General features: G+C 47.6%; 1 long non-coding RNA gene across 2 annotated transcripts in view; it reads right to left on the bottom strand.

Moving 5' to 3' along the window:
- Positions 1–1053: 1053 nt before the first annotated feature.
- The window catches only part of LOC138283344 (uncharacterized), a 338849-nt gene continuing 313535 nt past the window's right edge, over positions 1054–26367 (bottom strand). For both annotated transcript variants that reach the window (XR_011201203.1, XR_011201202.1), the window contains one exon: positions 1054–2036. This is a non-coding gene — a long non-coding RNA (uncharacterized lncRNA). The remainder of the gene's footprint in view (positions 2037–26367) is intronic.

Genomic DNA, 26367 nt, shown 5'->3' with positions numbered 1-26367 from the left:
ACCTTGATTATCTGCTGGGTTTGTGTCAGTCTCATTTTAATGTAAGTGTATCAACTGATGTTTGATATGAGCTTTTGATCATTGGTATGAATTTCCAACCTAAACTCCTTGTATTGGTTCTATGCAGGTACCTTCATCCTGATAGACTCATGTGGGCATTTCAGAGTTGTGACATTGGCAAGTATCTGATGCTGTTCTGACATGGGAAGTAGACATGGATTGATCCAAGTATTGTTGGCCACAGATTTGGGGTGTATAAGTCCTGTGGCAAACCTGCTTTCACAGTGGGTACGTGGAAGTCTGAAGTGCACAATACACAGGTTTGATGCGGTGTGTTGGGCCATTTGTCTCATGTGTGTGATCATATGGCTTTGAGGTATGTTGTCATCAAGTGTAATCCATGCATTCTCTCTTCACATTGTGTAGACAATGGTCTTGTACGACATGTATGTAGCTGTAGATGTGTTTCATCCCTGCACCCCACAGTGTCTGTGGCACAACACTGACATTGGTTTGTGTCATACCACCAGAGTCTTGATCATGGTATTGGGGTGGACCTATGATCACGGATTGGTGTACTGTAGTCTGTCTGTGCCATTGCTTATTTTATGTTGGCAGAACTGTTTTGGTATGTGATAAGGCTCAAGCTGGTGACAAAATCCACAAATCTATTAGCCCATTCTTCAGGATGGGGTCTGACAAAGCCCTTTCTTCCGCAATATGGGGAGCTGTACATTGGTATATCTAGCCGGACTCACTATGGTGCATCTATTCTTGGCTGTGATGGTCCAGATATTTTGACAGCCTATATGCTGTACATTGCAATAAAATGTTTTATGTGACCAGACAATTGTATCATTGAATGGCTAGTATCCCTCAGCATGGCACTATCTGTGTCAGATCCCTCCTTCCATTACCATCTTGTGTTTTCCTCATGTGCATCACATGGGCTTACATCTCAACATTTCAACATGTGGAACAGAAGCAAGCAGGCAATGAATTTCTGATAGCTGAGTTTCTGATAGATGAATTTCTGATACGTGAGTTTATTGACATAGGTGTAGGAAACAATAAAGTCATGCAACACAAAAGGAATGTGAAGGGATCAGTCATGGTGGATGTCATCATTTTATTAGCTGCCACAACATTTGAAGTCCAAAGTCCAGTGTCCTACTACCATGAAAATGGAAGGTGGTTGAAGAACTGTCAACACAGTGAATCTATGGCACACAAAGGATTTCCCTGCAGGAAGAGGTGACTTGCTGGCAGTGGTTCGTGTCTTACCATCCAATGCTTCTGGATTATTGGCTGGATGTCCCCGCTTGCAGGGGGTTCTGCTGCTACAGAGGCAGGAGTGTCTGAGGTGGGACCTTCCCCTGACAGGGCCTCCCTTCCAGAAGGAGGTCAAATGAAGGGGTGTGGTGTTACTCACAGTCCCTAATCAGGGTACTGCTTATCTCCATGAATAGGGCAGGAAGGCATTTGTGGTCACCCACTTTTCCAATGACTCACAATGAAATTCCCTCTGCAAATGCTTCATTTCCCTGAGTTTGGTAAGTATCTGGCCCATCGCACCTTGGGATTCTTGATAGGTTTCCAAGACTTGGCTGTCATGGCCAGGACCATTCCCAGTGGCCTCATGCCGCTCGCCCACAACATCCCTCCTATGCACCCAACCTTGACATGCCTGCGTTCTTGCAGCAGATTGCTCCCTACCACTGATTCCAGGACCATCATTGTCGGAGGTGTGAAGCTGTGACTAAGGATCCTGGACTGAGGGGCACAAGATTGTCACTGCCCCATGGATACAGGTTGGGGAGGAGGGCAAACGGCTGTCTGCAATGTTGATGCAGCTGGGCTGGGAGGACTCAATGTAGCCATGGTGAGGCTCACTGATGTTGTCTGACCAGGTTGCCCTGATGGCCCAGAACCATTCTCAATGTCCAAACGTGCAGTGTTGTCCTCTCTGAGGGCTTCATCCATGAGGGTAGAGGTAGTCTCTTCAGTGTTCTCGGGGTCCCCAGTGGCAGCTCGAACTGTTGATGTGAGAGATACAATGTTACAGGTTGTACACTAATAGTTGACAATGACATTTAGCAAAGACTGTGTACACATTGGATTGGTAGGTTTCCCTTATGTGACACGTACACATGGTATAAATTGTATTGGCCTGACATTTGTGAAACCTATCAATTCCATTTCACCAAACCAGCTGCAGGATGTATAGACTCACTAGTACTTGGGAGGATATGCATAGATTTACATCTTGCCACCAGTGCAGGCAAACCAGTGGCTGGGCAGGATGTGGCTTTGATCCTTTTAAGGCCCAGTTGACTGTTCGGCAGGCAGACCCAGCACTTTGTTGTGAATGTGTTTGGAGTCATCATGTCGTCACAGCATTGTTACTATGTCTATTGCCAATACCATTCAGGTAATGCACCTTCAGACCTTTGGTTCTTGTGTTTTACTCACACAGGTCGAGCTGTCCTTCCTGTCCACAATATTTTGATCGTGGATTAGCTGCCAAAGATGCATCTAGGTGGTTAGCCACATCACAGAGTGTACCATGATCTATATCTTGGTCCCTCCCAGGTGAGTACATTTCATTTGTGAGTTCACAGACATATGCATTATTGCATACGGACACTGGCCTCGTGATTGGAGTTACACTGACTGGCCATCCTGGGATTTACAGTCATGTTACACAAAGTCCTACACACAGTATATGTAACTCATCCCCCCAGGTGAGTTGACTTCCATTGTGCGTTAACAAACATGGATATTTGAACAGATGCACACTGGGCTTGTGCTTGGAGATGGAGAGACATAGGGCCTGATTATGACCCTGGCGGACGGCGGAGGCCGTCCGCCAAGGTACCGCCGCTGAATGACCACACCGCGGTCAAAAGACCGCGGCGGCCATTTAGACATTTCCTCTGGGCCAGCGGGCGCTCTCCAAAAGAGCGCCCGCCGGCCCAGAGGAAATGCCCCTGCAACGAGGACGCCGGCTCAGAATTGAGCCGGCGGAGTTGCAGGGGTGCGACGGGTGCAGTTGCAACCGTCGCGTATTTCAGTGTCTGCTTAGCAGACACTGAAATACTTTGCGGGGCCCTCTTACGGGGGCCCCTGCCGTGCCCATGCCATTGGCATGGGCACGGCAGGGACCCCCCGGGGCCCCGCGGCACCCCCTACCGCCATCCTGTTCCTGGCGGGCGAACCGCCAGGAACAGGATGGCGGTAGGGGGTGTCAGAATCCCCCATGGCGGCGCAGCAAGCTGCGCCGCCTTGGGGGATTCTAAGGGCAGCGGTAAACCGGCGGGAGACCGCCGGTTTGCCTCTTCTGACCGCGGCCGAACCGCCGCGGTCAGAATGCCCTGCGGGGCACCGCCGGCCTGTCGGCGGTGCTCCCGCCGACCCTGGCCCCGGCGGTCTTGTACCGCCGGGGTCAGAATCACCCCCATAGCCTCTTGGCCTTAGCAGTCATGTCACTCCGTGTACTTCATGCACCTGTTATATGTCATCCCCCAGGTGAGTGGACTTCATGTATAAATTCCAAAAGAAGGGTATATTTGCAAGTGTACACTAGACTGGTGGTTGGAGTGGCAGTAAGGGAGCCTCTGTAATTTCCAGCTGTTTTATCTCATGTATTACACACACTATACTTATGGTTTCCTCCCAGGTAAGTACACTTCAATGATGATTTGGCACACGTGTATTTTGGGGATGTGAGAAAGTAGCATCTTTCTAGCATGGTTACCCCCACTTTTGGCCTGTTTGTTATTGTGCGTCAGTGTGTTTTTATTGTCTGACAGGGATCCTGCTAGCCAGGACCCCAGAGCTCATAGTTAAAACCCCATTTGTCAGTGTGTTTTGCCTGTCTCAATGGGATCCTGCTAGCCAGACCCAAGTGCTCATAGTTTGTGGCCTATATGTTTGTTGTCAGTAGTGCTTAATTGTGTCACTGAAGTTCTGCAAACAAGAACTTCAGTGCTTATGCTCTCACTGCTTCCAAATTAGTCACTATAGTTTAGTGACTTCATATTCCAAATCCAATTGGCACACTTGATCCCCCCCTTATAAGTCCCTGTAATATGGTACCTAGGTACCCAGGGCATTGGGGTTCCAGGAGATCCTTATGGGCTGCAGCATTTCTTTTGTCATCCATAGGGAGCTCAGACAAATATTACACAGGACTGTCACTGTAGCCTGAGTGAAATAACATCCACGTTATTTCACAGCCATTGTACACTGCACTTACGTGACTTATAAGTCACCTATATGTCTAACCCCCACTTAGTGAAGGTTAGGTGCAAAGTTACTAAGTGTGAGGGCACCCTGGCAATAGCCAAGGTGCCCCCACATTGTCCGGGGCAATTTCCACAGACTTTGTGAGTGCGGGATACCATTACACACATGCACTACATATAGGTCAATACCTGTTTGTAGCTTTACAATGGTAACTCTGAATATGGCCATGTAACATGTCTAAGATCATGGAATTGTCCACTCATGCCAAATCTGGTATTGGGGTGCCAATTCCATGCATCCCCGGGGCTCCAGCATGGACCTTGGGTACTGCCAAACTAGCTCTCTGGGATTTTCACTTCAGGTACCACTGCTGCCAACCCACAGACAGGCTTCTGCCCTCCTGGGGTCTGAGCAGTCCAGTCCCAGGAAGGCAGAGCAAAGGATTCCCTCTGAGAGAGGGTGTTACACCCTCTCCCTTTGGAAATAGGTGTTAAGGGCCTGAGAGGAGCAGCCTCTCCTGGCCTCTGGGAATGCTTGGAAGGGCACAGATGGTGCCCTCCTTGCATAAATCAGTCTACACAGGTTCAGAGATCCCCCAGCCCCAGCTCTGGTGCGAAACTGGACAAGGGAGAGGGGAGTGACCACTGCCCTGTCCATAACCACCCCAGAGGTGGTGCCCATGGCTCCTCCAGTGTGTCCCAGACCTCTGCCATCTTGAATGCAGAGGTGTGAGGGCACAATGGAGGCCTCTGAGTGGCCAGTGCCAGCAGGTGACGTCAGAGACCCCTCCTGATAGGTGCTTACCTGGCTAGGTGGCCAATCCTCCTCTGAGGGATATTTAGGGTCTCTCCTGTGGGATAACGAATGCAAGAGCTCACCAGAGTTCCTCCGCATCTCCCTCTTTGACTTCTGCCAAGGATCGACCGCTGACTGCTCCAGGACGCCTGCAAAACCGCAACAAAGTAGCAAGAAGACTACCAGCAACATTGTAGCACCTAATCTTGTCGGCTTTCTCGACTGTTTCCTCGTGGTGCATGCTCTGAGGGCTGTCTGCCTTCACCCTGCACTGGAAGCCAAGAAGAAATCTCCTGTGGGTCAACGGAATCTTCCCCCTGATAACGCAGGCACCAAACTTCTGAATCACCGGTCCTCTGGGTCACCTCTCATCTTGATGAGCATTGTCCCTGGAACACAGGAGCTGGATCCAAGTGACCCCGACAGTCCAGTGGTCCTTCTTTCCAAATTTGGTGGAGGTAAGTCCTTGCCTCCTCACGCCAGACAGTAATCCTGTGTACTGCATGATCTGCAGCTGCTAGGGCTTCTGTGCATGTTTGCAAGGAATCCTTTGTGCACAACATAGCCCAGGTCCCCAGTGCTCTGTCCTGCATTGCTCAACCGGCTTCGTGGGACCCTCCATTGTAGTGTTGAGATGACCGCCGTGCTCAGATTTCTTGAATGCTGGTTCAAGTGCTTCTGCGGGTGCTGTCTGCTTTTGTGTGGTCTCTCTGTATTGCTGAGCGCCCACTCTCTCTCCTCCTCCAAGGGGCGACCTCCTGGTCCTTCCTGGGCCTGGGCAGACCCAATTTTCTTCAACTGGGACCTTTGCAGCTAGCAAGGCTTGTTTGCGGTCTTTCTGCGTGGAAACAACTCTGCATCCTCCAGCACACCGTGGGACATCTTCTGTACAAAGCGGAAGTTCCTGGCATCTTCCGTTGTTGCAGAATCTTCAGCTTCTTCCACCTGGAGGAAGCCATTTTGCACCTTCATCCGGGGTTTAGTGGGCTACTGCCCCCCTGGACACTTTCATGACTCCTGGACTTGGTCCCCTTTCTTTGCTCACGTCAAGGAATCCTTCTTCAGTGCTTTGCAGTCAGTTGTTGTCCTTGCAGAATCTCCTATCATGACTTTAGTGTGTTTCTGGGGAAGTAGGGTAACTTTACTCCTACTTTTCAGGGTCTTGGGGTGGGGTATCTTGGACACCCTTAGGGTTTTCTTACACTCCCAGCGACCCGCTACACACTACACTAGGCCTGGGGTCCCTAAGTGGTTCACATTCCATTTTCTTAGTATATGGTTTGTGTTGCCACTAGGCCTACTGCATCCTATAGCATTCTATTGTGTTTTTTACTGTTTGCACTATTCTGTGACTATTTACTTACCTGATGTTGGTCTCTAGTGTATATATTGTGTATAATACGTATCTCCAGAAGGATTATTGCCTCTAAGATATTTTTGGCCTTGTGTCACTAAAATAAAGTACCTTTATTTTCAGTAACACTGAGTATTTTCTTTTATTGTGTATAAGTACTGTGTAACTATAGTGGTATTGCAGGAGCTTTGCATGTCTCGTAGTTCAGCCTAAGCTGCTCTGCTACAGCTACGTTTAGACAACCTAAGTTGCTAGAACACTGACTATATTTCACTAATAAGGGATAATTGGACCTGGTATAAGGTGTAAGAACCTAGGGTTCCCACTACAAACTAGGCCAGCCTCCTACAGGGAAGGACACTGTTTTGTTGTTTGGAGTTGGGAGAACAGTGCCTGCAGTGAGTTGCCATCCTGTCACTCTCACTGCTCCCCAATACCTGACAGATGCTTATCCCCTCAGTGAGTACACATCATATGAGATTTAAAAGCATTGTGGACTTCAAAGAAGAGGGCATTGTTCTGGTGTATATAGTGACAGAACCAGCACCTCCTGGCCTTTGCAGTCCTGTCACTGCCTGTACTATACAAATCAAAAAATCCCCCCTAGGCAAGTGTAGTGTGTAGAGGGGCGCTGGGAGTGTAAGAAAACCACAAAGGTGAGTAAAATACCCTACCCCAGAGCCCAGGAAAGTAGGAGTAAAGTACTGCAAGTTTCCTCAGGACACACTACAAGTCATCATAAGAGTTATTGCAAAAATCAAGGAAGACTGCAAGCAACAAATAGTGGATTCCTGGACCTGAAGACCTGTGAAGAGAGGAGACCAATTCCAGAAGTCGCAGAAGATTCCAGGAAGGACAGGAGCCCCTGCCAACCTAAAAGATGGTGCAAAGAGGATTCTCCAGTTAGAAGAAGTCTGCAGAAGAGCACCAAAGAAGATGGCTTTGGGTTCCTGTGTGATGCAAGAGATGTCCCACGTCAAGATGTTAGATGCAGGCAACTTACAGTGCTGGATTCGTTCAACAAGCCTTGGTTCAAGCAATGTTACGATTTATATAAAAATGGCACTGCCTGGATCCAGTAGGGACTTGGGGGCCTCAACTCAGACTGAGGAGGCAGAGGGGGCTCCCAACACTGGAGAGAGCCCACTGATGGTAAGGCAGCACCCACGGGAGTCCCAGGACATGAGGAAAAAGAAGTGGCAAATTGCAATTAGTGCAGCACAACAAAAGAAGGTCCCGCACTGCTGGAGAACAACTCAGCGAGTTGTGCATCACAGGATGGAGTGCTGGGGACCTGGGCTATGCTGTGTACAAAGGATTCTTGCAAATAGTGCACATAGGTCTCAGGAGCTAGAGATGACGTGGTGCACAGGGTAACTGTCGCAAACCGGGAAGGCAAGATCCTACCTCTGCCAAATTTGGACAGCTGGGCATTAGGACAGTCTGAGTCAAAGGGGTCCATCCCCTGTGTTCCAGGGAGCACACTCATCGCCAGGAGAGGAGTCCCAGAGAACGGGTCGTCGTCTTGGAAAATGCCTGCTGGAGCAGGTAAGCGACTCCGACACTCCATGGGAGATTCCTTTGGTTCTTCTGGTGCAGGGTGAAAGCAGGGAGTCTTCAGAGCATGCACACCTTGGAAACTGTTGCAGTTGTTGGCTGGAGCTGAAGTTGCAACATCACAATAGTCTTTGTGGATACTTTGTTGCAGTTACAGCGGTTCCTGGAGCAGTCTGAGGTTGATTTGATGGTCAGAAGCTGAAGCAGAAGTTGCAGAGGATTCCTTGTGGAAACTTGCAAGCTGAATCTGGAGAGGAACCCACAGGAGAAAACCTAAATAGCCCTGAGAGGGGGATTGGCTACCTAACCAGGTATGCATCTATCAGAAGGGGTCTCTGACGCCACTTGCTGGCACTGGCCACTCAGAGATCTCCAGAGTGTCCCCACACCTTGGAAAACAAGATGGCTAATGCCAGGGACACACTGGAGGAGCTCTGGGCACCACCCAAGATCACTGACCCCAGAGGGCTTGCTAAGGAGGAGGACTGCTGGATCTGCAGCAAGATCCACAAGAAGGTACCTGGCAGTGATCCAAAGAACGGTGGTTCAGGTTCATCCCAACAAAGTGAAGGGGAGGTCAAGGGAGACCCAGGCAAGTCCCAGTGTAAGAGGGAAGGAAAGGGTTTAAATGTCACTTCTGAGAAGAAGGAGGGAGATTGTGGTGGGCGGTGGCCCAGGGCATCCCATTTTCAACCCTAGTTTCCCCTGGGCTGTACACCAGCTAAGTGTGTAGGGTGACTCCAGCCCATGGTAGGACTCCTTCGGCACCTATGGCTCTGGTATTCCTAGAGTTGGGTGGGGAGGTGGACCAGAGAAGGGTCAAAGTTAGTCTCCAGATGCTCATAGAATGCCTTCTGGAAAATATGCTACCACTGGTGTGAGGGGAACTGGGAGGGGCGGCTGCACACAGGTATCCTAACAGTTCAATTTTCTAGATGTACTACTCCCAAGCAGAAGGTACAGGACCCCAGATGAAGAAGCGGGGTGAGGGAGAACTCACCACTGTCGTCTTCTGTTCAGCCTCAGGGTACAGACCTTAGGGTTGATGACCAGTTTCAGGATATCACCCCTGAACTGGTGGGAGGTAGGGTGGAAGAAGGGTACAAGGCATCTGGGGCTACTGTCCCCCACTCTGACAAACTATAGAGGTCAGACACTCCTAGATGGCTTGGGGCCAGATTGGTGACACAGACAGCTGTCAGTGGGCTCTGTTGGTAGTTGTCCTTGCAGACAGAGTTTTCCCTGGGTTGTGGAGAGACATGAAACCCAAGGGGTGGAGCGGCCCACATCATTTTGTCGGCCATGGTGGTACTGTCTGACTACTGGGGATGCTTCTATGAGCGAGTTAAGGCTAGGTGCTGCACAGATGGAGTCTACAGATGAGGGGAAGGGTTCCCAGTGGGTCAGGTCAGTGGCTCAGAAGAGTATAGGCAGAAGGATCCAACTGGATTCAGGGAGGCATAGAATTGACATATGTCCCTGCAGTAGTGGCCCATTGTCTATGCTCTATCGCCCAAAGCACGGAGGTCCATCTAGGTACTGATTAGTCTACCCTGGCTTTAAGCTGGAGTGGGTAGCGTTGAACCTGACTCTTTCTGCAAGGTCGTCCCCAAACTTTTTTGCCTTCTTCCTTCCTTTTTTGGGGTGAATTCCTTTATACTGGCTTTAGGATTCTGTGCACTTTACCACTGTCAACCGGCGCTAAAGTGCAGGTGCTCTGTATTCTAAAACAGTGTAACATTGATGTATCCTCAATTGACATGTTTAATTTAATTGTAAGTCTCTGCAATGCAGTATATGTACCCAGGGCCTATAAATCAAATGCTACTAGTGGCCTGCAGCACTGATTGTGCCGCCCACTCCAGTAGCCCCTTAAACATGTCTCAGGCCTGCCACTGCAGAGCCCTTGTGTGCAGTTTTAACTATAATTTCGTACCCACTTGCCAGGCCAATACGTTCCTTTCTATTACACATAAAGCACCCCTAAGGTAGGCCTTAGTTAGACCCAAGAGCAGGGTACAATGTGTTTGAAAAGTTGGACATGTACTTTTAAGTTTAACATGTCCTGGAAGTGAAAGACTACTAAATGTGTTTTTCACTACTGCAAGGCCTATCGCTCCCATAGGTTAACATCGGGGTAACCTTTAAGTGTAACTTTGTAGGAAAGTACCATCTTGCCTGGCATGTTACCCCCATTTTTCACTGTATATATGTTGTTTTAGTTGTATGTGTCACTGGGACCCTGCCAGCCAGGGCCCCAGTGCTCATAAGTGTGCCCTGAATGTGTTACCTGTGTTATGACTAACTGTCTCACTGAGGCTCTGCTATCCAGAACCTCAGTGGTTATGCTCTCTCATTTCTTTCCAAATTGTCACTAACAGGCTGGTGACCAATTTCACCAATTAACATTGGCATACTGGAACACCCTTATAATTCCCTAGTATACGGTACTGAGGTACCCAGGGTATTGGGGTTCTAGGAGATCCCTATGGGCTGCAGCATTTCTTTTGCCACCCATAAGGAGCTCTGACAATTCTTACACAGGCCTGCCACTGCAGCCTGAGTGAAATAACGTCCACGTTATTTCACAGCCATTTACCACTGCATTTAAGTAACTTATAAGTCACCTATACGTCTAACCTTTACCTGGTAAAGGTTAGGTGCAAAGTTACTTAGTGTGTGGGCACCCTGGCACTAGCCAAGGGGCCCCCACATTGTTCAGGGCAAATTCCCCAGACTTTGTGAGTGCGGGGACACCATTACACGTGTGCACTACACATAGGTCACTACCTATGTGTAGCTTCACAATGGTAACTCCGAATATGGCCATGTGACATGTCTATGATCATGGAATTGCCCCCTCTATGCCATCCTGGCATAGCTGGCACAATCCTATGATCCCACGGGTCTCTAGCACAGACCCGGGTACTGCCAAACTGCCTTTTCAGGGGTTTCACTGCAGCTGCTGCTGCTGCCAACCCCTCAGACAGGTTTCTGCCCTCCTGGGGTCCAGCCAGGCTTGGCCCAGGAAGGCAGAACAAAGGACTTCCTCAGAGAGAGGGTGTTACACCCTCTCCCTTTGGAAAAAGGTGTTAAGGCAGGGGAGGAGTAGCCTCCCCCAGCCTCTGGAAATGCTTTCATGGGCACAGATGGTGCCCATTTCTGCATAAGCCAGTCTACACCGGTTCAGGGACCCCTCAGCCCTGCTCTGGCGCGAAACTGGACAAAGGAAAGGGGAGTGACCACTCCCCTGACCTGCACCTCCCCTGGGAGGTGCCCAGAGCTCCTCCAGTGTGCTCCAGACCTCTGCCATGTTGGAAACAGAGGTGCTGCTGGCACACTGGACTGCTCTGAGTGGCCAGGGCCAGCAGGTGACGTCAGAGACTCCTTCTGATAGGCTCCTTCAGGTGTTGCTAGCCTATCCTCTCTCCTAGGTAGCCAAACCCTCTTTTCTGGCTATTTAGGGTCTCTGCTTTGGGGAATTCCTTAGATAACGAATGCAAGAGCTCATCAGAGTTCCTCTACATCTCTCTCTTCACCTTCTGCCAAGGAATCGACTGCTGACCGCGCTGGAAGCCTGCAAAACTGCAACAAAGTAGCAAAGACGACTACTGCAACTCTGTAACGCTGATCCTGCCGCCTTCTCGACTGTTTTCCTGGTGGTGCATGCTGTGGGGGTAGTCTGCCTCCTCTCTGCACTAGAAGCTCTGAAAAAATCTCCCGTGGGTCGACGGAATCATCCCCCTGCAACCACAGGCACCAAAGAACTGCATCACTGGTCCCTTGGGTCTCCTCTCAGCACGACGAGCGAGGTCCCTTGAATCCAGCAACTCTGTCCAAGTGACTCCCACAGTCCAGTGACTCTTCAGTCCAAATTTGGTGGAGGTAAGTCCTTGCCTCCCCACGCCAGACTGCATTGCTGGGAACTGCGTCTTTTGCAGCTACTCCAGCCTCTGTGCACTTCCGGCGGAAATCCTTTGTGCACAGCCAAGCCTGGGTCCACGGCACTCTAACCTGCATTGCACGACCTCCTGAGTTGTCCTCCGGCGGCGTGGGACTCTCTTGTGCAACTTCGGGTGAGCACCCTTTCACTCCACTTTGTAGTGCCTGTTCCGGCACTTCTCCGGGTGCTGCTTGCTTCTAAGAGGGCTCCTTGTCCTGCTGGACACCCCCTCTGTCCCCTGAAGCAATTGGCGACATACTGGTCCCTCCTGGGCCACAGCAGCATCCAAAAAACCATAACCGCACGATTTGCAACTAGCAAGGCTTGTTTGCAGTCTTTCTTCAGGAAAACACTTCTGCACGACTCTCCACAGTGTGGGACATCCATCCTCCAAAGGGGAGGTTTCTAGCCCTTGTCGTTCCTGCAGAATCCTCAGCTTCTACTGTCCAGTAGCAGCTTCTTTGCACCCACAGCTGGCATTTCCTGGGCATCTGCCCTCTCTCGACTTGATCGTGAATTTTGGACTTGGTCCCCTTGTTCCCCAGGTACTCTCGTCTGGAAATCCATTGTTGTTGCATTGCTGGTTTTGGTCTTTCCTGCAGAATTCCCCTATCACGACTTCTGTGCTCTTTGGGGAACTTTAGTGCACTTTGCACTTACTTTTCAGGGTCTTGGGGTGGGCTATTTTTCTAACCCTCTACAAGGTCACATAGGTTTGGGGTCCATTCGTGGTTCGCATTCCACTTTTGGAGTATATGGTTTGTGTTGCCCCTATCCCTATGTGCTCCCATTGCATCCTATTGTAACTATACATTGTTTGTACTGTTTTCTAAGACTATACTGCATATTTTTGGTATTGTGTACATATATCTTGTGTATATTTGCTATCCTCATACTGAGGGTACTCACTGAGATACTTTGGCATATTGTCATAAAAATAAAGTACCTTTATTTTTAGTATATCTGTGTATTGTGTTTTCTTATGATATTGTGCAAGTGACACTAGTGGTACTGTAGGAGCTTCACTCGTCTCCTAGTTCAGCCTAAGCTGCTCTGCTAAGCTACCATTATCTATCAGCCTAAGCTGCTAGACACCCTATACACTAATAAGGGATACCTGGGCCTGGTGCAAGGTGTAAGTACCCCTTGGTACTCACTACAAGCCAGTCCAGCCTCCCACAAACCTCCAATTGAAAACAGATAAAAATTTGGAGTTTGGTGTCTCTGGACTCACAATTTATAATCACAGCTTATGGTGAAGATGGATTTTAAATTGTAAATCTAAAAATGTCCCTTTAGAAAGTTGCAATTTTCTTACTTTAACCATTCGGGGAAGGCCATGTAGAGTGCCTGGAGCCAGGGAACAAAGGACAGGGACCTTGCGCACTTCAAAGGCCCCTCTTTGAAGTCTCCCGCACTTCAAAGGGTCAACTGGGTGTAAGTACTAGACCCCAAACCCCACTAAATTAGTACAATTCTGGATCTGAAGGATATTCTGCCTGGAAGAAGGTCTGCTTTGCTGCCAAGAGTGACTGGCGCTCTGATCAACTGCATTGCTGTGTTGGCCTTCTGCCTGCTGCCTCTTGTCTTGGAATGAAAAGGACTGGACTTTGCTCTTCACATCCTCTACAGAACCAAATGACTTCAAGGGCTTGCTGGCTTGCCTCTTGATCTAGATGTCTCAGGGCCATCAAAAATGTCCCCTCAACTCTTCTACAGCTCCTGGACCCATCTTCAATCAGCTCCAAACCCCCAAGAGGCTCCTCTCCAGGTCTGGGCCAAGTACTTTTTGGCTCCTGAGATTAAGCTTTTGAGCTCTTCACGACTGTGAACAGGACCAGTCACACTGAATCTATGCCACTCGCACAAAGGATCAGCCCGAGTTGGTGCAAATTCACCTCTTCACACAACAAAGATCACCGTTCTTCCATGATGCCCGGTGGCTCTTTGCACACCAAGGACCACCGCAGATGGCACTCTCCTTGCTTCTGATTAACTTTTTCCACTCGATCAGGACTCTTGGCAAAATTCATTAGAAGCTAACCCAGACTTACCTAGGACTGTGTCCGACCCGTGCTCCATCAAAATCGGCCTGAACCTTTTAATTTAACCCGGTCTAGCAGGACCAGATATCCCCGGTTGGCACGTTATGCTTGTAAGTACTATGTTGCAGATTCATCTTCAAAAATTCATATCTTAACTTTTACTTATTGAATTTTTGTCATTTTGGTCATGTTTTACTCAGATAACTATTCTCTATTTTTCAAATGGGTATGGAGTCTTTTTGTGGTATTTGCACTGTGTTACTATAATTTAAGTGTTGCACAAATACTTTACACATTGGGGGTCATTACAACATTGGAGGTAAAAGGCGCTTACTGCTGTACAGAAGACCGCCAACACACCGCCGCGGCCGCGGAATTCCGCCACAGCTATTATGACCCACATCTCGAAATCCGACAAAATTCAGACACCCACACAACTCCGCTACACCAAAGGTCAGTGATAAACTGGTGAAAACAAAACCTCCACTGTCACGCCAACAGAAATACGCCCACACTATCACGACCCACGAATCCACACAGCTGTCTTTCAACCGCGGTATTCCATTGGTGGTACACACCGCCGCTCTCAAAATACACACACATATACAAAACACCGCCACATTGGACAAATCCAAATACACACACCTGATACACATACACACACCGCTCCCACACACCCAATACAATATAAAACACACACCTACATCACCCACAAACCCCTACGACCACTATTACAGAGAGAAGGCCAGAGAGAGACATCACCATCCACAAACTAGCATCCACAGGCACTCAACACCATCACCCACACAACTTCCACCCACAAAACACCACATACCACTACATATCACCACACTTTTCACCACACACACCACCCCACACATCACCTACACCACCACATGGCACGGCAAAGACACCCCAGGTTCTCGGAGGAGGAGCTCAGGGTCATGGTGGAGGAAATCGTCCGGGTAGAGCCACAGCTATTTGGAGCACAGGTGCAGCACATCTCAATTGCAAGGAAGATGGAGCTATGGAGAAGAATAGTCTACAGGGTCAACGCAGTGGGACAATACCCAAGAAATCGGGACGACATCAGGAAGAGGGGGAATGACCTACGGGGGAAGGTGCGTTCCGTGGTCTCAAGACACCACCAGGTGGTTCAGCGGACTGGCGGCGGACCCCCACTTCCTCCCCCACAACTAACAACATGGGAGGAGCAGGTCTTGGAGATTCTGCATCCTGAGGGCCTCGCAGGAGTCAGTGGAGAATGGACTCTGGTAAGACAAATCTTAACTATTACATCCCCCACCCTACCTGCATGCCAGCACATACCCCCACCCTCACCCCCAGCACCCCAACTCCTCACCAATGTACCAATATCACAAACCACCCATTCGAACACCAAGCCCTGCATGCTACACCAAAGCATGGACACCCATCACTGAAGCATGCCCACTGCACTTACCCATACACCCCCCTAAACCATTATCACACAAGCCCCCACACAGGAATGCCAGCACTGAGGTACATGGTCAGCCACCCATTGCACACCATGACACACATAGATGCAATAATCATGCTTTTCCACCCCTGCAGGACCACTACCCAACGTCACCAGACAGGAGGGTCCAGACATCTCCACCCCACCCACAGAAAAGGCCCACAGTGATGACAGCAGCTCTGTCCACCTGGATCTAGATGACCAGCCCGGACCATCGTGGGCCTCGGGACAGTCGGTTCCCCTAACACAGGCACAGGCCACCACAGACCTTCCACTCTCTGGTAACAACAGCACAGCACCCACCCAGCGGGCCCATACCTCCGTCCCCAGGACACGTCAATCAGCTGTGTGTCCACCACTACAGGGAACCCAGGATAACCCACCACCCGACAACAACAGGGACCTGGGGGCAGTGGTAGTGGGCACACGTTCCAGGGGACGGAGGCCCAGGAACACAGGGGAACTGGGAGGGCTGCTGTGCGACAGGGGGCGGACAGGCCCAGGGAACCCACTCTCCACGAGGCCCTCTCCTCCATCATGGGAGCATACCACCACTCCCAGGAGACGATGGCAACGGTCCTGGCCAAGTTTCAGGAGACCCAGCTCATGCAGGAGGAACAGTATTTGGGGTTCAGGGAGGAACTCAGAACCATCAGCTCCGCCCTGAGCACCATCGTAGGGGTGCTGAAGGAAATACTCAACACCAGGAGGGACACTGTGACACTCCAGGGGGCCCCTGACACTAGCATAGACGATGAACTGCCCACCACCTCTGCCGGATCTAGTGGACAGGACGCCCCGCCACAGGACCACCACACCAGCACCCCACCCCCTGCAGATGGAGAACCATCCCGCAAGCGGTCCCTGAGATCCAGTAACAAGACAGAGCACGATGCCAAGACACCTGCCAAGAAATTAGACCACCCTGATTGTCAACCCACTGTCCCACTTTGTCACCCTGTCCATATTGGAACTGCCCCAGCTCCACTTCCTTTGCCCATATGGGCATTGCACCTATGAGACAAATAGACTGGACTCTGCCATGGACACTCCTCCGCCATCACCCCTCACCATTTAACTTCCCCCTCCAATATTTTCTATGTAAATAAACACACCTAAAACACCAAAAGATCTGGAGTCTGTCTGTGATTTCGAAATAGTGTATTTGCAATTACAGTGACAACATTTCCAGGAAATAGTAATGTCAACATACCGTTGTCACACAGCTCTAGTCCATGAGGAATCTAAGCAGATAACACACGTTGGGACCCACACCTGTGAAACCGTAAGGTAAAGTGACAACTCAGTGACCATACACTGGGTGAAATCGACAGACAGGACAGAGGTAGAAGTGTAAAAGTACTTGTAGTAGGAAGGAATGTATTCTCACCTGTGTCTCACTGGAAATATTGCTGGATGACTGAGTCCCTGTTGTCAATGTCTTCTTCCTCTGCTTCCTCCTCATCACTATCCACAGGCTCCACAACTGCGACAACACCTCCATCTTGACCATCCTCCTGCAGAAAAGGCACCTGTCGTCGCAAAGCCAAGTTATGAAGCATACAGCAGGCCACGATGATCTGGCACACCTTCTTTGGTGAGTAGAATAGGGATCCACCTGTCATATGGAGGCACCTAAACCTGGCCTTCAGGAGGCAGAAGATGCGTTCGATCACCCTCCTAGTCTGCCCATGGGCCTCATTGTAGCGTTCCTCTGCCCTGGTCCTGGGATTCCTTACTGGGGTCAGTAGCCATGACAGGTTGGGGTAACCACAGTCACCTAATAGCCACACACGGTGCCTCTGTAGTTGACCCATCACATAAGGGATGCTGCTATTCCGCATAATGTAGGCGTCATGCACTGAGCCAGGGAACATGGCATTCACATGGGAGATGTACTGGTCTGCCAAACATACCATCTGTACATTCATGGAATGATAACTCTTCTGGTTCCTGTACACCTGTTCACTCCTGTGGGGGGGGACCAAAGCCACATGGGTCCTATTAATGGCACCTATGATGTTGGGGATATGTCCAAGGGCATAGAAGTCACCTTTCACTGTAGGCAAGTCCTCCACCTGAGGGAAAACGATGTAGCTCTGCATGTGTTTCAACAGGGCAGACAACACTCTGGACAACACGTTGGAAAACATAGGCTGGGACATCCCTGATGCCATGGCCACAGTTGTTTGAAAAGAACCACTTGCAAGGAAATGGAGCACTGATACCACCTGCACTTGAGGGGGGATTCCTGTGGGATGGCAGATTGCTGACATTAGGTCTGGCTCCAACTGGGTACACAGTTCCTGGATTGTGGCACGGTCAAACCTGTAGGTGATTATCAAATTTCTTTCCTCCATTGTCGACATGTCCACCAGCGGTCGGTACACTGGAGGATTCCGCCATCTCCTCACATATCCCAGCGGACGGTGCCTATGAAGGACAACAGCGATCACAGAGTCAAACAACTCAGAGGTATGTAGCCACAGTCTAGACAGAACACGATTCATACACAAAATTTAGCCTGTATGTGTGTTGAGAGTAGGCCTAGGTATGTGTGACGCAGTTGGTGGGACCCCTGAAATGGCGGCTGCCTGAACTCTATAGCGGGACAATGGGATGTGAGGTAACAGCGCTGGCATTGTACACCGTTGCGGTAGGCGGTCGACACAATGCTGCATTGGTTACCATTGGACCCTATGGGTCCCAGGAGCCAATGACGATGTACGCCGGTGGTGATGGTACGCACCGCCGCGGACGTCACCGCCGCGGACGTGACCAACAATTTCTATCTGTTGAATCACTCGATACCTGATCTTCGACAGGAGAGGACCTACACTGCAAGCGCAGCTGTGACCTCGGTCTGGAAGAGACAATGGCTCAGGCGGCTGAGGAAAGGGCCCCTGCCTTCACTGCGGAGGAGTTGGAGAAGCTTGTCGACCTGGTCCTCCCCCAGTACACACTACTCTACAGTCCTCCAGACCAACAGGTAAGTACACAGGGAGCATGCTGTATGGGCTATGCCTGTGTGGAGAGGGCTGGTTGTAAGAAGGAAGGGGACAGAGTTCTGCATGAATGAAAGACGGTAGGTGCATGTGCCACATGGCAAGGGTAGGAATGGGGGCCACTCACTTTGACGGTGCAGTTGGTAATGACTTCTCTTCTTCCCCTGTATGTTTCATGTAGGTCAGCGCCCACCAGAAGAAGGATATTTGGCGTGCCATCTCCAAGGACGTCCAGACCCTGGGGGTCCACCACCGACGGAGCACCCACTGCCAGAAGAGATGGGAGGACATTCGCCGCTGGAGCAAGAAGACGGCGGAGGCTCAGTTGGGGATGGCCTCCCAACGTGGGAGGGGTGCCCCTTGAACCATGACCCCCCTGATGTTCAGGAACCTGGCGGTGGACTACCCGGAGTTGGATGTGAGCTTGAGGGCATCACAGCAGACACAAGGGGGTGAGTAAACTCTCATTCTGCTGACTTTGCGCGCAGTGTAGGTGTCTGGATGGGGAGGAGGGCTGTGGGTTCCCTAAGCTAGGCTGAATTCCATAGGCTAGGCCCCTTCGTAAGGCATGGCCCTGTGGCCCCCCCACCCCACCTCTGTAGAGTGCCAAGTACAAGTATTCATGCCCCTGTGTCATCTATGTGTGCAGATGTCGTCCATAGCCTTGTAGGCCATTTCCCAGGAATTGCACTGTAGAGCCCAACAGCGCGACGTAGTGCAGGGGGCTGCTGTGTCTGTCTTGGCTCCTGGCCCCTGTGGGTCTCCTGCAGGATTGGGAAAACAATTTAAGAAAAGGAAACGTGCTGTTGTGGTCCATGAGTGGTTGCCTGTTAATGGAGGCTTGACTGCCGGTGTGGGATTGGGCACAGGCCCTTGGTTTGAAAAGAAACAAAGGTTAGCGTGGAACTATACACAAGTGAGATTTTAAAATTCTAACATGTTATTATTGGAAGTCCTGAGTATAACTCCACTTTAGGCCTCATTTACAAAGTTTTGCACAAGGCAGCATCACAAGCCTTTGTGCTGCACTGCCCTGCAACAAAAGAAAGTGGCAGGAATGCACCATATCTACAAGATCCGCCTCATTCCTGGCCTTGTTCCCAGCGCTGGCTCACAAATTCCTGCCATGCGCCAAGGCAGGCACCCTCACACCATGGTGAAAGGATGCCTGTGTTGCGGGAATGATTGTTTTTCTGCAGGAAGAGACACCATTCTGCACAAAAACAAACCTGAGAGGTGTTTCCCTCATCTATGTGTGCTACAGAATGCAATGTAATATAATTTAATGTAATTGTAAATCTTATCACCTCATTTACATATAACTTCACTTTAATTTTTTTTCAGTGAATAGTAGTCAGCGAGTGATTGAAGAGATAGCCGGGTTGTGGGAGCAGAAGTGTATTGTTACTGCCTGGTGGTGGTGCTTTTGTTTTTGCTCAGTTCTGTTCTTGCAATCAATATTATTTCAAAGAATAAAGTTTGAAAGCTGGTGGCAAGGTAACAGTTTCTGATGGGAGGAAGTGAAGGTACCCCAGCCTTTAACCAAAGGGCATGTGGATAGCAACTGGAGTGAATTGTGGTCCCTCTAAAACAACAATGGGGGGCTTGGTGGCTTCTGTTCAATTCAGTGGCAACAAGAGTTACTTGTGTTAGTGGGACTTGTGGTAGCTCTTTCTGAAGGCCACTAAGGTATTGTGGATGTGTGAGTGCCTTCCTATAGGATTAGCATCCATCTGGTTCCCAGCAGAGTTCGTGTTCATGTCACTACCTGGGGAGTTGTTAGTCCTTGGTGCAGTGCTGGGGCTCTTGTGTGAATATTCATGGTCCCAAATGGTCTGCTTTCAAAGTGTTACCCATGTGGAAGGCCTTGGAAGGCCTGGCAAAGAGGCAAGAGGGGTCCAGTGCAGGTGACTACGGTGGTCAAATATCACAGGGAAACCCAGAAGTAGGAGAACAGAAAGACTTCCTTAAACAGCGGAAATAGGTAGAAATGTGCTGGGCACATTGTTTTTCAACTATCAAAATAGTCTAAAATGTAATGACAGACTTCCTGACAGGGAATTTAATGAAGGTGATGCCTACTTCTCAGGACCGTATGTAAATGGGGAAGGAGGGTCATCTTCAGTGGAGAAACAGAATAGTAGTAGGTCTGTATACTGATTTCTCCATTCTTCTCTTTTTCCAAACAAGCAGATGTCACTTGGTTTCTTGATGTGGGGCTGCATTATAGAATGGTTGGAAAGGGTGAAAAGAAAGGAAAGAAAGTCTGCCTGCGGATGCCTCCACTTTTCATGGACTGAGACCCACAAGACTAGTACACAATTGGACCTCAATAAATAACATAGAGGGTCTAACTTCACTCTACATAAGGAAACAACCAAAACAAAGAAGGGTTTTCTACCACAACACCAAATTTGTAATATCCACCTGCGCGTATACTGACCCAAAAAATAAATCAATTCTTGCTTATAAATCCTCACTTTGATCATGTGTTGGTGGTTGATATGAAGGAGAAGATATATTTCCAGGTCTATATAATTGACCTCAATCTAATGATTTACAACAAAAAAGGAGACTGCATGAAAAATATGTACTTGACTATAAGTAGTATGAATTAATGCTACCATTTTGACATTGTGTAATGAAGGTGAAGAAAACAGAGGAAACTACTGAAGTCATGACTTGTGCTTACAGTTCCTGGCCTCTCTCAACTTATTTTGTGAATCCATCAAGGGGCACCTGCACAGGATCTCTATGTCAAAACCACATTGTATATCTAGGAATGGCGTGTCTATAATTATTGCTGATTTGACAGACACCTGCCCTGCTATTGTGAAGTAGTAATATTGACTAATATGTGGTCTCTTTTCCCACTACCTTTAAATGAATCCCACAACTTCTTATATTTCTCTAGGATTAATTTATTCTTACTTGCACCATCACAATCCATCCTGTGAACTCTATGTATTTGTTTTTATTATTTCACTTATTGATCTATATATGGGTTTAGTATCTTCAGCAACTTGCAACACGTGTTTTTTTTACTATCTACAGTGTCATTTTTTAATTTATACCAGCCTTGATCATTGTGGATTCTTTTGTTAAGAAGTCCACTAGGACATATGCTTTTTAACACCTGGCCAGTTTCAAAACCAGGTTACAACTCTAGGTCTTGTGTGACTGTGGATTTAACACCAGAAAACTGATAGTTCCAGACACCTAAACTTTTTTCCCCAGTTCTTGCAGACACAGGGTCAAATGTGACATTGCATGTATTTCCCACAAACCAAGAAATTGGTTACTCTGCCTGTGAAGGAATATTGTCCTTCAGAGTCTTCTTGCCCATGTTGTTAAGGTTGATACTTCACTTTACGTGAAATCCAATTATTGAGTATTTCATACCTTTGGCCCCCTTTGAGCAATCTGCACCAAAGTTGAGGCAAAATATTTGGTGGGACTTCTAATAATATGACCAATTTAATGCAGATCAGTCACGTGTTTCAAAAGTTATAAGGGGGGGCAAAAATCTTTTTCAATCGCTCTTATAATATGATTTCTCAAAAGAAACATTTTGGTACATGAAACACTAAAACAAATAGATGGAGGATACCTAAACATTTATGACAGGATGATCTTTCTTTTTATTCTGTGCATTTTCCTGTTTTGGTGAAAATCCATTGTGTGGTTTGGACAAAAAATAAGGCAAAATGTTTAGTGTCTAGTGCAGATGACAAAGAATGTAAAGATTGAAATTAGTTCATGCATCAAAACTGTACATGCACACTGGACACACTGAAGTGTTTTTCTCCAAATGACGACACTGCACACAGAAGGGGATGGGCATTTGCATGTGTGATGGTTGTAGTGTTGAAATATAGTTGTGTCCGTAAATGATAGTAGCTGTGTCAAACCCTATTGTTATATGAATAATCTTGAAATGTGATGTATTTAAAAAAAAATCTTCATTATGTTTGTAAATATGTCAAATGATATATGATGTCTTGACAGTATCCCGTATGGGTAATTTGAGGTTATGTAGGTGTTTCACTGTTACTGAGTTGTCATCATGGTGAAAGTATGGCTATGTAGTTGGATTGAGACACATGGAAATGTAAGCCCTTAACTTGGAAATTTTGTAACCTTTTGGTTTTCAATGTCAACCATCTATTATTATCTTAGTCAAACTTAACTCTTTCTAATTATTTCTTTTCTTGTTTTAAGAAAAAATATTATGAACATATGTTTTAGATAATTAGAGGTTTGCAAAAATTCCACTACTATATATTTCTACAAGTTGAAGAGATTAGGGGGTCAACTACGAGTCTGGCAGTCCTAGGACTGCCAGACACATGGTGGCGGTCAGACCGACATGGCTGTGGTCAACATGGTGTAGGAGGTTGCCAGGCAGACCTGCCAACCTACCACTGTCCCTGCTAGGATCTAAGACCCTGATGGGCAGACACGGTTCTGGTTGTCATCAGCCAGGGCAGTGCTGAACTCAGCGCCGCCCCGCTGATATCAGTCTTATACTCTGCCAGCCTTTTCATGACGGTTTCACCACCATGAAAAGGCTGGGGCATTGCACGGGTCCCTGTGCCCAGCACCCTTGAAATGTGCACTGTTTCCTGTACATACAGTGTGCATTTCAAGGGTGCTGGTGCACCCTGCATGTGGCAGCATTGTCGCCGGCTTAATTATGAGCCGGGAGCAATGCTGCTGCGTCTATCCCACTGGGCTGACCGGCGGAAACATTGGTTCCTGTCCGTCAGCCCAGTGGGAAGGATGTAATGGGTCCGGTGGGGAGACGGCCAGCACTGGGGTGGTCTTCTTGACCGGAGTTTGGCATGACCCCCAAAGTGTGTGAATGCCTTACATGTTAAAATCCAAATTTAACAAAAAATGTATGTTTTACAAAGCTAGTTCTTTTCATGTATTTCAATCAGTTTGTCAATCTGGTAGTTAACTTTAATAATACAATTTCATTGCGTTTAATTTTCCTTTTTCATAGCTTTCAAACATGGTTGTGTATTGTAGGATACATGCATTTCATGTTTGCTTTTTAATATCCATATTTTAATTGCAATTTGCTTTATTTAAGTGTCAATGTTTTTCATTACTTGTTGTAATTGTCTCTGGTGTATTTCGATACTCTATGTCTATGCATTGTTTGAATTGATTTCATTTTTTTAAAAAATTACCACTGTAAATGTATGTTGTGAGTATTGGGAATTGCTTTCTAAATAGTGTGTGATTTCACATTGTTATTTTATGGATTCATTAATTGCTTAGCTGAAGGAGGTAAGCATTTTCCAGATTCCATTGTAGTCAATGCTTGTTAGTTATTATAACGGCAGTTATTTCATACCATGAAGTTTGTTCTCTGACATAGCAGCAAAATGTTCACAGTTTTGCTGTCCAACCTGATACATGATTATATGAGTTCATACACCTTGCTTACCTAAAATAACCTGTCCAAATGTAAAATCCATAATTGAAGTGTGATGTACCTCCACAAAATATCCTTCCACCATCAATACAATTTATTGTTTTCATGTATCTACTTTTAACCCTTCTCTGATGATTCTTTTCAAAGCCCCCCCCGCCCAACTTCCCAACACAGTACTGAGATCTGTTTTATTGTTGGGGGCTCTTTGAACTCACGCCTTCATACCTTTTATTTATAAAAGGTATTTAGAACACACTTGCGTCCTTAAAAAGGAACCCAGGGGTTGGTGACTCTTCTGGTGGGAACCCAGAAAAAATACAAAATAAACCACCATGTTGTAGTTTTGGGGAAAAATGAGAAAAAACGTGTTGTGCAAGAAAGTGTGTGTTTTTTTTCAATAAGCATCATCGACAAACGTTTTGCTGCATTAAGATCACCATCTCCCAAACTTACAGGAATATGCAGATAAAATTGTTGTGATTCAAAACAATATTTTTAACTACAGTTTTTACATTTTTCTAAGTGATTGTCCTATTTTCCAAATTTCTGTGGTTACAATCTACTTGCAATATGTATTGGAAACACAAGTGTACCTTAAACGTTGGCTAAAATCATGCCTTTTCCTAATGTTCCTGTAAATGAAAAGTTCCAGAATCTGTAATGGTCCCCAAAACCACTAGCACTCAGCATTCCGCAACTTTTCCTAATGAAAACGGTACCCCAAGTGTGTGACTTGGTCTAGGGCCCATGACAGGAGCAGATCAAAAAAGGCACCATCCGAACACCCTGTTGACTTAATATGATCACAGTTTTCCTCAGTTCCTGTTGTGGGTGCTAAGTGAGGGTGAGACATGGCCCAATGCCCAGCTAAGCCATCATCACTCCTTTTTTCTAGCATTTTCCCTGGTGTCTAGTGGGCTCTCTGTCTCCCTAGGTGGTAAACAAGAGGTAAACCACTCCAATCTGCCTCCTAGAGGTAAATGACCATTGACCTCATTTTGTTCTTGGGGTGTGCCCTATTACTGGGCAGGTCACTCCCACCCCGCCTTTTCTTGAGCATTTTTTCTTGGTGTTTAGGAAGCCACCAGGGGATCCCACCCTTTTCCACCCCAGTAGTGGCAGAATGACTTCTGGGGCCAATAAAGGGTGGGTGCACCTCACACGTTCTTTCTTTTAATTATGGTTTGCACAGGTGTTCTCTGGGTTTTCTGCACTCATTGGGGGTGAAGGGCAGAGTGAGGCAGATAGTCCATATTGTCCCTTTTTGGTAAAAGCATGGCCTGAAATGAGGGTGCCCCGCACACACACACCACTTTTTTCCTCCAAAAGAAATCTTGGTGGCTAGTGAGATATGCCTCTAGTGGCAGCTTGTGGGTAATCACACCCTATCTGACCTCCAGGGGCAGAAAAACTATTGCTCCCTGAGAAGAACACTTGTTCCTGTTCAGGGGGCCGATCCCTCCCAAAGAAAATGTTTCCCTGGTGGTTAGTGGGTGGCTCTCTTCTTGGTATCACGGTTCCATGCAATCCCCAAGCAAGGATCAATTTAGAAGAGGTAGTGCTCGAAAGTGGACATTATCCCTTTTCCAGTCGTCCCTCTCCCACGCACATGAGTGCTCAGGGCTTGGAGGGCAGAGTTATGCACCCGAGCACAGATTAAAGTGAACGCAAATGGCGCTTAATGGCACCATGTGCATTCACTTTGCTTACCGTGACATCAGTGAGCTGTGCACGTGGCACCTCATAGTACACAAAAACATAAACAAGCAAGGGATACGAGGAAAGCTTTTCCCTTTTGTCCAAACTCTTTCTTTACCAATGCAGCGTACAACCTGTTCACGTCCACTGCACTACAAAGGTATTCTGGTGGACAGGTATGGTTCATACACTACATTGAAATTAAAGTATATTGTGGTGTTCTTCCACATTTATACATTTTGATTTGCTTTATACATTAACGTTTTTTGAAAAACATGGACGTTTGCTTTGAAACTGGCATAGTATGAGTTTTGGGGAGCTACTTCATTTTGACATAGTTTGGCGTTATGGTAGATGTAGGCCTTTCAATTTTCTTTTAAATTTCAATCTTGAATTATTCTGTGGCTTCAAAGTCAGCATAGATGAGTTCCTCTGAAGAGTTTAGAAAGAGATTACGTGATTGAAAATTGGTCAACAAATGATCAGCATGGGCAAAATGCACATTCAATGCGTACAGCAACAGTGCTAATTATAAATTGCATAGTAACCTATATACTTCTATACTCACACGGAATTTTTCAGATGTGGTTGCTCTTATTACATAAAATCACATTTTATGTATAATTTGCATAAATGCCGTCAATTCTGTAGATTTTGGTTTACATCAAGGGACTCTTAATCTTGGTTTAATTTCCTTCATACCAGCTCAATTATTCTGTATGCAAGGGAATGCATTTTGAGACAGAACATGCCAAACCGTACTCCTGAAAGCAACCAA

This window comes from Pleurodeles waltl, chromosome 3_1 (genome assembly GCF_031143425.1).
Source record: "Pleurodeles waltl isolate 20211129_DDA chromosome 3_1, aPleWal1.hap1.20221129, whole genome shotgun sequence".
In the NCBI taxonomy this organism is placed as follows: domain Eukaryota; kingdom Metazoa; phylum Chordata; class Amphibia; order Caudata; family Salamandridae; genus Pleurodeles; species Pleurodeles waltl.
This window is presented reverse-complemented; position numbering and strand designations above follow the sequence as displayed.